Here is a 12,456-nt window from a genome sequence, read left to right on the forward strand (position 1 = left end):
AATGCACTTTTTATCTATCAAAAAAGGTTTTCCAGCGCTAAACCTTTCATCTGATTTCCAAATTGCTGCATTTGTAAATTCCAAAAGCCAATATAAAGGAATAGTAGTGGTAAAAAAAAGCACTTGTGGATTTACCCAATCTTGTTTTTTGTACAATTCTCCTTTAAGGGGGCGTGGCCAGGGGTGTGTCATATGTCTGCATACTTTTGCTGATAGGTGTCCCTCATTCCCATCTCAAAAAGTTGGGAGGTATGCAACCATAGTGTGGTGATCAGCATTTTACCTCAATAGGTGAATGGAGGTCACTGCCAGGACACACACAAAAAAAAAAGGTATTTTATGGGGTTGATTTACTAAAGGCAAATCCACTTTGCACTACAAGTGCACTTGGAATTGCAGTCGCTGGAGATCTGAGGTGGACATGCAAGGAAAATAAAAAACAGCATTTTAGCTTGCATATGTGCACCCCTGTACACCTTTATACTTTTAAAACCATGCAAAAAGATATACTTAACCACTTCAGCCCCAGAAGAATTTACCCCCTTCCTGATCAGAACACTTTTTGCGATTCGGCACTGCTTCGCTTTAACTGACAACTGCGCGGTCGTGCGATGTTGTACCCAAACAAAATTGACGTCATTTTTTCCCCACAAATAGAGCTTACTTTTGGTGGTATTTGATCACCTCTGCTGTTTTTATTTTTTGCGCTATAACCAAAAAAAGAGCGACAATTTTGAAAAAAAAGCAATATTTTTTACTTTTTGCTATAATAAATATCCCCAAAAAATATAGAAAAAAATGTTTTTCCTCAGGTTAGGCCGATATGTATTCTTCTACATATTTTTGGTTAAAAAAAAGCGCAAAAGTTATAGCGTCTACAAAATAGGGGATAGTTTTATGGCATTTTTATTATTATTTTTTTTTTATTAGTAATGGCGGCGATCTGTGATTTTTATTGTGACTGCGACATTATGGCGAACACATCGGACACTTTTTTGAGACCATTAGTATTTATACAGCGATCAGTGCTATAAAAATGCACTGATTACTGTATAAATGACACTGGCAGGGAAGGGGTTAACCACTAGGGGGCGATCAAGGAGTTAAATGTGTCCTAGGGAGTGATTCTAACTGTGGGGGGGGATGGGCTACTACTAACATGACAGCAATCACTGCTCCCGATGACAGGGAGCAGTAGATCTCTGTCTTGTCACTAGGCAGAACGGGGAAATGCCTTGTTTACATATGCAAGTCCCCGTTCTGCTGCTCCGTGGCACAATCGTGGGACACTGGCAGACATCGAGTCCACGGGCGCGGTCACAGAGCACGTGGCAGGCGCGCGCGCCCACAATGCCGCTTCTTAAAGGGAACGTACCTGTACGCCCATTTGCGCAGCCGTGCCATTGTGCCGACGTATATCGCCGTGCGCAGGTCAGCAAGCGGTTAAATAATGAGAAACTGCTGCTGCCAGAATCTGCTAGTGTACCACCCACTTCTACCTAAGTAATGAATAAATCAAAGTGACTCAGCGCTGCACCAAACATGAACATTGTATATGTGAATCTCCAACTTAAAGTCCTCTAATAATAAACCAATAAAAGTGATAAAACAATAAAAAAAATAAGAGAGTCCATGTGTAGTGTATTCTCAATAACTACAGTGCCTTGAAAAAGTATTCACACCCCTTGAAATTTTCCACATTTTGTCATGTTACAACCAAAAACATAAATGTATATTATTGGGATTTTATGTGATAGGCCAACACAAAGTGGCACATAATTGTGAAGTGGAAGGAAAATGAGAAATGTTTTTTACATTTTTTTTACAAATAAATATGTGAATAGTGTGGAGTGCACACCTCCCTGAGTCAATACTTTGTAGAACCTCCTTTCAGTGCAATTACAGCTGCAAGTCTTTTTGGGGATGTCTCTTCCAGGTTTGCACATCTAGAGAGTGACATTTTTGCCCATTCTTCTTTGCAGAATAACTCAAGCTCTGTCAGATTGGATGGAGACTGTCTGTGAACAGCAATTTTCAAGTCTTGCCACAAATTCTCAATTGGATTTAGGTCTGGACTTTGACTGGGCCATTCTAACACATGAATATGCTTTGATCCAAACCACTCCATTGTATCTCTGGCTGTATGATTAGGGTCGTTGTCCTGCTGGAAGATGAACAATATGGTGCCGGCAATAGGGTGCGACTTGTCATTTGGAACTGTCAAATCATATGACAAATGGCACCAGTGTGAACGAGGGCTAATAGGTGAATCAGTGCTTGCCAGAAGTGTAAATAATACACATATCAACAAGTAGCTCTAAGAACTCCTTATAGTAACATTGTATCTCTTTCAACCTGTATAATGTAAAATGTATCTATTTCTGATCCACCAATGCTGCATATACCCACAGTACATGTAAAGTCCTGCTTCTAAATAGTTACTGATGTAATTCCAACAGACCAGATCACTATATCAGAACAAGATTAGCTGGGAAGGGAAGTGTGTAATCTGTCGGAACCCGGACCCTAGTATCCTGAAAGGTACAGTGGAACCTTGGATTACGAACATAATCCATTCAAGGAGAATGCTTGTAATCCAAAGCACTTGCATATCAAAGCGAGTTTCCCCACAGAAGTCAATGGAAACGAAGATAATTAGTTCCGCATTGACTTCTATTGCATGCAATACTGCATATGGCCAGAGGTGGGGGGGCCCCCGGAGAGCCTCGGAAATACTCGGGGACAGCTCGGCTGAACTTGGAAAGCCTCGGAAAGGCTTGGAAACACTTGGGGACAGAGTATTTCCGAGTATCTCCAAGTATTTCTGAGTGGTCCTAAGTATTTCCGAACGGCTCCGGCCCATTCTGGGCATCAACGGCGCCCCCGCACCTTTGGCCAAATGCAGTACTGCACACACCATTAGCTTGAATTCTGCTGGTTTTGCGAGACAACTCTTGCGAACCGAGTCAGAATTAAAAAAAAAAAAAGTTGCTCGTCTTTCAAAACACTTGTTAACCGCGTTACTCGTAAACCAAGGTTCCACTGTATGTGGTAGAGATGCAAAAGCCACTGATACTCCGGTAATCGCTGCAGATCCCAGTGCCATTTCAACTGCAACAACAATCTTTCTTAAGGACCTTTAGACGCATTTTCTTTACAATGCCAATCTTTCTCAAGGACACATTTCGGAGAACGCATTTCAAATGCAGCGCCAATCTTTCTCAAGTGCCCACTGACGCATTCTAATTACATCAGAGCCCTTTGGACACGTTTCAATTACAATAGCAATCTTTCTTAAGAACCTTCCAATGAATTTTCAGTTACATCGAGGGCCTTCAGACACGTTTTAATTGCAACAACAATCTTTCTATAGGAACTTTCGATGCACTTCTATCAAGAATCAGGGCCTGTTCACACCAATTGCAGTGCAGTGCTTTTTTCTTCTGCATCAAAAACGCCTGAAAAGTAGGTCATGTGGGTTCCAATGGCATAGTTTACACCAGTGCTGCTTTTTTTTCTGTGCAGAACTGTACTGGAACGCAGTAAAAAGAATAAAAATGCATCAGAAACATACTGGACCTCGGTACAGTTAAAAAAAAAAAACATCTGCAAATGCATCAAAAAACATGTTAAAAGCACATATGCAGAAATGCATCTGGATCTGGAAGACATTTTTGTGGTCTGGACAGGCACTCAATCTTTCTCATAGACCGTCCAACACGTGCAATGACAATATTTCGTTTTACCTAGTAAAACATTAAAAATAAGTTCCTATACTGTTTAAAATCCAGTAATACACTGTCTCACCTTGCTTTGCATATGCTCAGTTGCTCTCCATTTTTAGGCATTTTTAGGCACTGATGAATTTGTAGAGGCCGATCTACTGACAGCCTTAAAGCGGAATTAAGCCCTCCTATCCTTTACAGCCAAGGAAGCTGCTTCTGTTTGATCTGCAACTGCCATGGTGCTGCACATGTTATCAGTTCTGACACCAGCTATTTGATGGTTTGACAGTTTGGTTGAGGACAAAAGCAAATGTGACAGTTAGCAAATCCCGGCATTCCAGGAATGTAACTGTTTTTTTAAAACTGGTTAATCAATGAGTTTAGTTCTGTTTTATGATTTACTGCTGTTCAGGTGCTCTGGACTTCAGAAAAACGGCAGTCTCCAGCAAGAAGAAACAGGAGCAATGCTGGAAGCAGTTTACAGGACACACTAATTTTGGTTGCATAATTAATAATGTGCAAAGTATGTTCCTTGCAAAATAACATTATTTTTTATCAAGTTGTTATGGGTAAAGTTCTGCTTTAAGCGGACCCCCATGCACAGGCCGTGTTTGCTCACAAAGGAATATACAGGTGTCTCACACATCAGCATGTAGGCAGTCCCATTCATGTCAATTGGTACGCATTGGCTGCACAGACACAGCCGCTGCTCCCAATTGAACATCTGTTTGGGTGCATTTCTCTGAATTCACATCGTCTGAATTCGGGGACATGCACACGCACCCATGTGAATGTCAAATTAGGAGCAGTGGCTGTGTCCATTGGGCTGCATCCCAATAGACATGAATGGGACTACCTGTGTAATCATGCACAGAATACCTGCATATCCCCATGCAGGCATACACAGCCCTCACATGGACGTACGTTAAGTACGCCCATGTGAACAAGGCCTAATAAACAAGGCATTTAGCCTTGTCTATGTTTTGAGGCTGCACTGGAAATAGCTGCAAGAGTAGCCCCAAGGCATCTACCCTTATCTACCCAGTTTCATCTGCTGCTGGTTATTGAATCAGAAATAAAGTACACAATACTCATTTCTGCTCCAACAGTTCAATGCCTACGAGGTCCCTAGCTGGCAATCAGATTTTTTCCCCGGCTTCTTCTGGGTGCCAGGCCATTGACTATCTAAACTGGCCAATATGGGAAGACATAACCCCTATAAATACATGGGAATTAAGTCATTCTGGCATACAGGCACCATGTTGGGAATATAAACTGAGCTGCACTGAACAAGACAGTGCCTGTTCCCTTTTTAGCGCTGCAGTGCAGTGCATTTAGAAAATCTCAACATATCTGTTTTTTTCCAGTATTTTATTGGGTCGAGGAGACCATAGAAGTCAATGGCAGAACATCAAAATGCATATAATATATGCTCTGATGCTTTGCTAACAAGCCTTGGTCAATGGCTGTTAACTCTATCGAAATCAATCACCCTATCCACTCTAAATTCCAAATTCAAAAACACTTTGAAGGTGCAATACTTGTCAGTGCACAAAGGAAGTGTGCAGTGGAAGTGCAATCATCAGATGACATGTAGTGTGCAGTAGCAGTGCAATCATCAGATGACATGTAGTGTGCAGTGGAAGTGCAATCATTAGATGACATGTAGTGTGCAGTGGAAGTGCAATCATCAGATGACAGGTAGTGTGCAGTAGCAGTGCAATCATCAGATGACATGTAGTGTGCAGTGGAAGTGCAATCATCAGATGACAGGTAGTGTGCAGTAGCAGTGCAATCATCAGATGACATGTAGTGTGCAGTGGAAGTGCAATCATTAGATGACATGTAGTGTGCAGTGGAAGTGCAATCATCAGATGACATGTAGTGTGCAGTAGCAGTGCAATCATCAGATGACATGTAGTGTGCAGTGGAAGTGCAATCATCAGATGACATGTAGTGTGCAGTAGCAGTGCAATCATCAGATGACATGTAGTGTGCAATGGAAGTGCAATCATCAGATGACATGTAGTGTGCAGTGGAAGTGCAATCATCAGATGACATGTAGTGTGCAGTGGAAGTGCAATCATCAGATGACATGTAGTGTGCAGTGGAAGTGCAATCGTCAGATGACATGTAGTGTGCAGTGGAAGTGCAATCATCAGATGACATGTAGTGTGCAGTAGCAGTGCAATCATCAGATGACATGTAGTGTGCAATGGAAGTGCAATCATCAGATGACATGTAGTGTGCAATGGAAGTGCAATCATCAGATGACATGTAGTGTGCAGTGGAAGTGCAATCATCAGATGACATGTAGTGTGCAGTGGAAGTGCAATCATCAGATGACATGTAGTGTGCAGTGGAAGTGCAATCAACAGGTAATAGTGTGCAGTGACAGTACAATCACTATGTAGTGTGCAATGTCGGTGTAATCAGTAGGTAGGGAATAGTGTACAGTGACAGTGCTAGCAGGGACAGAGCGGTGACAAGCTGCAGAGAGGGATGCTCGAAAACGAGGTCGTGTGACGTCATCATCAGCAGTGTCAGCGCTGGCAGCCCGGGGCCCCATATACTTCCCGATCGCTGCACCGGTAAGCTACGACACCCCATCCTTCCCGATCAGAAATCAGAGGACCCCCCTCTCCCCTCCCCCCACCACCACCACCGATCTGCATCGTTCAGCATCCTCCACCTCCAGCTCCTCCTCTTCCTTCCTCCCTGGATACCTAACGGTAAGGACCCCAATGCTGCACCTCCATCCCAGCACCATCACACCCTATTTACTAACACATCTCCCCCCCATCGCACCGACACAAGGGCCATTCTGTGGCAGCAGATCTGCAGTGTAAACAACCCCTCCTCTGCCTGCTGATCACAGCTCACACATTCCTGCCATGCCTCTGCCTGCAAACAACTGCAATGTCTGTGTGGTCTTCTGTCCTATTGCTATGACCTGTCATCCTCATCCTCCTGCTTCCCCCATCTGCTGACCCCTGTGAGGTTTGCATGGTGTGCTGGTGATGGTGATGTGATCAGACACAGATGTTATGGTGCAGTGATGGCCTAGCTCCTCTGATCACACATACATACAGATGGTAAACACACAGCTGTCACATCCTGGATCGGATCTCATGGTGTGTGCTGGACGTAGATCTGTCTGCCATCCATTGGAACTTTCATTGTACTTATCATCTGTCATTTGTGTGGGATTTGGCTGACAGCTGTAACAGGTAGAATGTGCCATGCCAATCTGTGGCCCTCTGATATACTTACTGTGTGGCCCTTGGGGGCCCCTGTGTTTTAGTGTTTTTTCTAAAGTCATTGAAGGAAAAATATGTTACTTTTTGGTCATTCACATCATGTCTGTCGCCTTGATCTTCATAGAACAACTGGGGGGCTCAACTCAAGTGCACATTGAAAATAGTTGTTTTCTGTGTGCCCTGTTCACACCATAGGGGCTCATTTACACTAAGCGCCATTCATGGTGGATCACTTTTCAGAGGGCATTAAGCGCTCTGTTGCCTCTTTGTTGCCTGTTCAAGCCCTAAAGGCCCACGCCACTGCGGCACAACTGCATGCATTGTTTACATTTGCAGCGTGGCTCCATTCACTTGAACATGACAAGGGGATCATTTATGCTGCACCACAATGCAGCTGCGGCAGCAACATGTGTACCTTTGCAGCTTAAGGCCTAATGCACAGGCAGAAAAATGTTGCTGATAAGGGGGCATCTAGAGTTTTTTTTTTTTTTTTTATGCCTCTGAAAGCAGCTCTAGGTTATCTAATGGGCATATACACATTGGGGGTTATTTACGAAAGGCAAATCCACTTTGCACTACAAGTGCAAACTACAAGTGCAAAGTACACTTGAAATTGCAGTGAAAGTGCACTTGGAAGTGCAGTCGCTATAAATCTGAGGGGTAGGTCTGAAAAGAGGGGGAGCTCTGCTGATTTTATTATCCAATCATGTGCAAGCTAAAATGCTGTTTTTTTATTTTCCTTGCATGTCTCCCTCAGAGTGGATTTGCCTTTAGTAAATAACCCCCTTAGTGTCATTTACAGACGTATTTTAAAGCAGCGTTTAGGGGTATAAAAGAAAAATGCCCCAAAAATGCTTTCAAAGAGGAGTTTTTCAGCAGAATTTACGCACTTAAAGTATTGATACTCCTAAACAAACGCTTATGTGCCGACATTTATTCTAGTGGCTAGAATAAATTAATATTCTAGCCAATAGAATGAGTTTTGCTAATACACATCTAAACGCAGTACACACGTATATGCACATACAAACGTGGCATTAGAGGCATTTTTTTGCCAGCATGTTTGGAGCATTTCTTTAAACATCCGCGTGCATGAGCCGTAAGGTGGAGTGGTTGGGGGGCAGTAAAACACTACCCAACAACATGTTTTTACCCCCCCCCCCAACTTTGAGTAAAAATGCACACAGGTTACATTGTTATGCAATGCACCACTGCAGCACTTCGCAGCGACCCACATACAATGTTTACCAGTGTGCATGGGTTTAAAGATAACCGCACACTGGACAAATTTCAACTGGTTCCTCAGCGGGTGGCAGTTTGCTCAGTGCGTGGATACGGTCAGTCACCTGCCTCCCAACATCCCTTGATTGGAAATTCGAAGGAGCCTAGTGGAAAATTGTTGGCCACAAAGTGGCTGCATCCAATTAGATGCAGCAGCTGTTCAGCTGTTCGTGTGTATGCAAGGCAGACTTGAGCGGAATCCCGTTGGAAAAGCTGTCATATCTTTTTCTGACGAGAAGTCCGATCGTGTGTACGCGGCATAACAATAAATGTATCTTGTTTGCTCCCTTAGGTTCTGTTCACATCTAGGTGTCCCGGATCGTGGGCGGAATCACCTCAATTCTGCCCGCGATCCCGAATCACAGCAAATTGTGGGACGCCCTTGCGATCCCCGTCACTTCCTACGGCATCCCAATCGAGCCGCGATTGTCGTCTGATGAATCGCGGTAAAATCGCACAAACAGAATTGGGGTACGCCCGTCGCCCCAAAAGAAGTTCTGGGTGCGATTGGGGTGCCATTGGAAGTGACAGGGATCACAAGGGCGTCCCGCGATTTGCCGTGATTCTGGATCGCGGGCAGAATCGCAGCGATTCCGCCCACGATCCAGGATGCCTAGATGTGAAGGAATCTATATGGTTTGTTAAATATGCTGTTGAGAGCATTTTGTTATATCTGTTCGACAAGTGGAATGCGGATGGGCTCTTTGTGTCTTCCTGTCTTCCTCAAAGCGGAGTTCCACTCGGTTTTGTGTTTATTAAAAGTCAGCTGCTACAAAAAGTGTAACTGCTGACTTTTAATAAACACACACTCACCTGTCCCAGGATCCAGCGATGCGGCCGCCAGAAACCCTCGGTTCTCTCCCTCAGTTCTCTCTGGCACCGGCATCACAAGTGTGGCGACTCGAGCCACGTCCTAGAAGATTGCTTGGCTATTGAGGAGGCGCAGCGCATCTCGTGCATGCGAAGTGCGTACCCGGCTGTGAAGCCCCAAGCTGTCACAGCCGGGTGCGCACTGATCATGCGCGAGACGCGCTGCGCCTCCTCAATGGCTGACCAATCTTCTGGGACCTGTGATGTGTCCCAGAAGATTGCAGGCAGGGAGGGGGAGAGAAGAACTCTACCAAGCGAAAGTGGGAGCAGGTACCTGTCAAAACTAGGTACCCAAAGAAAAGGACATGCCAAATGTGGCATGTAAGGGGGTAAAGAGTCCTTAAAGCGGAAGTTCCACTTTTGGTTGGAACTCCCCTTTAAATGTGGTGGCTGCATTCATTTTTATATTTTTAAGGCTAACAGTTTTCTGCAAGTACTGAAAAATACATGTTGAGACTGCCAGAAATCCAGTGTGCTTGTATCTTCCTGTGCACTGAACTGAAATCTCACTGTTATCAGTTCTCACTGGTCTCTGTTGTGATATAGCTCCTAGATTGTAAGCTCTAACAAGCAGGGCCCTCTGATTCCTCCTGTATTGAATTGTATTGTAATTGTACTGTCCTCCCTAATGTTGTAAAGTGCTGCGTAAACTGTTGGCGCTATATAAATCCTGTATAATAGTAATATACAGAAGATGAGTGAGTGTTGTCATCCTAAGACAGGAAGTGTGTTGATCGCAGGGTCACCAGGTGAAAATAAAGCATGAAAAAAGGAAACTAATGCAGCCCTACATCTTATCTATCTGTTAGGCCAGTTGCAGATGGACGTGAGAATGTACTGATATTTATTCTCAGGATCTGACCAAAAGATCCTGAATAAAATGTTTTCTAAAGACCTTGAGTAAATGTGTGGAGTGTAAAGACGCATAAGCATATACAAACGTAAAATTCTTCTTCATTGCCAGTATTGCAAAATCCCTGTATATATGCACGTAAACATGCTTACGCTCGTAAATTACTGCACTGAAATGTAAAAATGTTTATTTTTTCCTTACGACTCTGTACTCATTACTCTATTCTTTACACAGTTGTGTGTATGTTTCCATAGCCAACAATACATCTGTATCCAGTTCAATACAAAATGTGACTTTTTTACTCCCATGTGCAAGAGGCCTTAACCTCTTCGCACCAGTGCCTCCCAGCTCTTTAAGGGGTTTAGGATGTCAGGAGGCGAGGTGGGAATTATGATCATGTGACCGCCGTGATTGGCTATCTCTGCGTTCACATGATTGTAAAGTTCCCCATCGTAAGCAGCGAACGTGAGCTTTCCGTTAGCCGCTGGTAGCTATGCCAGGGGCACACAGGGCACGTGCTCTTGGCACAGCTGCATTTGCATTAATGAATGCAAATATGCAGCCGTCTGGCGCCAACGCCCCCCACTGAGAGACCGCATATTTGCGTGCGGCCGGCGCCAAATAGACAAAAATGTTTTTTTTTTTAAATTTTGGATAGAGCAAGATAGGGTTATAACCCCTGTCAGATTTTTTTCCCATCTGTGTCCCATTGCAGAGATTTACCTTCACTTCCTGTCCCGTAGTCAAACAGGAAGTGAGAAGAAATACCAGCAAATTAAGGAAATTCTTTGGAGACCCCCAGGTCACTGGAACTAGTATTCCCATTGGAAGAGTTCCCCTCTATTACTTTTCTAGGGACAACCCAAAATTTGGGGTTTTCTTTTACTTTCACTTTCAATGATAATGGTAAACAGGATAAATAGAGAGAGTGAATCTCCTTAACAGGAGCACAGACAGCAAAAAAAAAAAACCTGAAAAGTGTTCTAATCCCTCTCGACTCTATCCAAAACAAAAAAAAAATGTATGCCTTCAGTTATACTCTAACCCACATGTGTTAAACAGAAGGCCTGCGGGCCGAATTTGGCCCTCCAGGCCATTTCATGTGGCCCCCACACCTCTCCTGCAGCTGCTGCACCTCTTTCATCTCTGCCCCCACTTTGTCTCTGTGCTTCTCCATGCAGCCTCAGAGAACCTAGTCTCTGTCAAACCCCCCCCCCCAGTCTCAGCAGTCCGCAACAGAGAGGAGGACAGAACTCCTCCAGACCGTGCACCTCTCTGTGCAGCTGCAGCACCCCCTCATCTTCGCCTCCCCTGGTCTCAGCATTCAGCAGACTCTGGCAGCTGACTCCAGCCCTCCTCTGGTCCTACTCCAGACTCTGCAACTTCTGCTTCTCAGCTCTGCTCCCAGCTTCTTCCCGGCAGCAGCACATGGTAAGGGGGGGTATACTGTGATGTAAGGGAGGGTGGAGGACTCTTGACTTCTGGTGGTGGGGGGACTACAGATAGAACCAGCCTTCTTAGGACGACCATAATTGCTGATTTGGCCCACAATGAAATGAAGTTTGACACCCCTACTCCAATCCTTGCAGCGGGTAGGGGGAAGCTGGGTACACACAGATTGAAATGTTATCAGTTCAGCAGGGACCTGTGTGTGTGGTCTTCTCTGTTCAACAGAAGTTGATCGGTAGCTCGCAGGGTGAATCATAAAACATTGAAAAGTGTATAGTCGCATTAAGACCCCTTTCACAGTGGGGCTGCCTGTGCGTTAGCGCTAAAACACCGCCTACTTTTAACCCCCGCTAGCGGCCAAAGAAGGGGTTAAAACCGCCCGTGTTGCGGCGCTTTTGAAACGCTTTTCAGGTTCTTTGGAAGCGCTGCCCATTCATTGCAATGGGCAGTAGCGTTTTGGAAGTGCTGTATACAGCGCTGCCAAACTGCCCCAAAGATGCTGCTTGCAGGACTTTTTCTAACATCCCACAAGTGCACCGCCCCAGTGTGAAAGCACTCGGGCTTTCACGTTCGGATTGCATGGGAGTCAGTTTTCAGGCGCTTTACAGGCGCTATTTCTAGCGCTAAAATGCCCGTAAACTGCCTCAGTGTAAAAGAGCTGTAAGGGCTTGTGTACACAGGATATGCACTAAAATAGGAGAGGGCTGCTGGCCGTTGTGCAGGGGCGGTGTGTTATATTATTACAACACAAGGTGACCTTTACATTTTTATTTTTTCACAAAAAGACATTTCATTCACTTCATTGTTCCACTGCGTTGTGGTGACGTGTGGTAAAATGAGGTGCGTTGTGAAAAATTGCAGAACGTGTGCACTGCAACCCACCACAAGGCCTTGTCATTTTAGGAGGAGGGTGCATAGAGAACAATTGTTTTCTGGGTGCCCTGGCGTTGAGCCTGTGTAGATTAGCGCAGATTATTGCAGCTTAATTAATGTGGTGTGTTCAAGCCCTTTGTGCATT

The 12,456-nt window shown here is 44.6% G+C and overlaps 1 protein-coding gene across 2 annotated transcripts in view; it reads left to right on the forward strand.

Annotated features, from left to right (window-relative positions):
* Positions 1-6,168: 6,168 nt before the first annotated feature.
* PRKAR1B (protein kinase cAMP-dependent type I regulatory subunit beta) overlaps positions 6,169-12,456 on the forward strand; it is a 358,697-nt gene continuing 352,409 nt past the window's right edge. Inside the window, exon 1 of one of the 2 annotated variants that reach the window (XM_073636848.1) lies at positions 6,169-6,316. The gene's annotated coding sequence lies outside the window, so the exon portion shown is untranslated. The other variant, XM_073636847.1, reaches the window with a different exon arrangement.

The sequence above is a fragment of the Aquarana catesbeiana genome, linkage group LG06, assembly GCF_042186555.1.
Source record: "Aquarana catesbeiana isolate 2022-GZ linkage group LG06, ASM4218655v1, whole genome shotgun sequence".
In the NCBI taxonomy this organism is placed as follows: domain Eukaryota; kingdom Metazoa; phylum Chordata; class Amphibia; order Anura; family Ranidae; genus Aquarana; species Aquarana catesbeiana.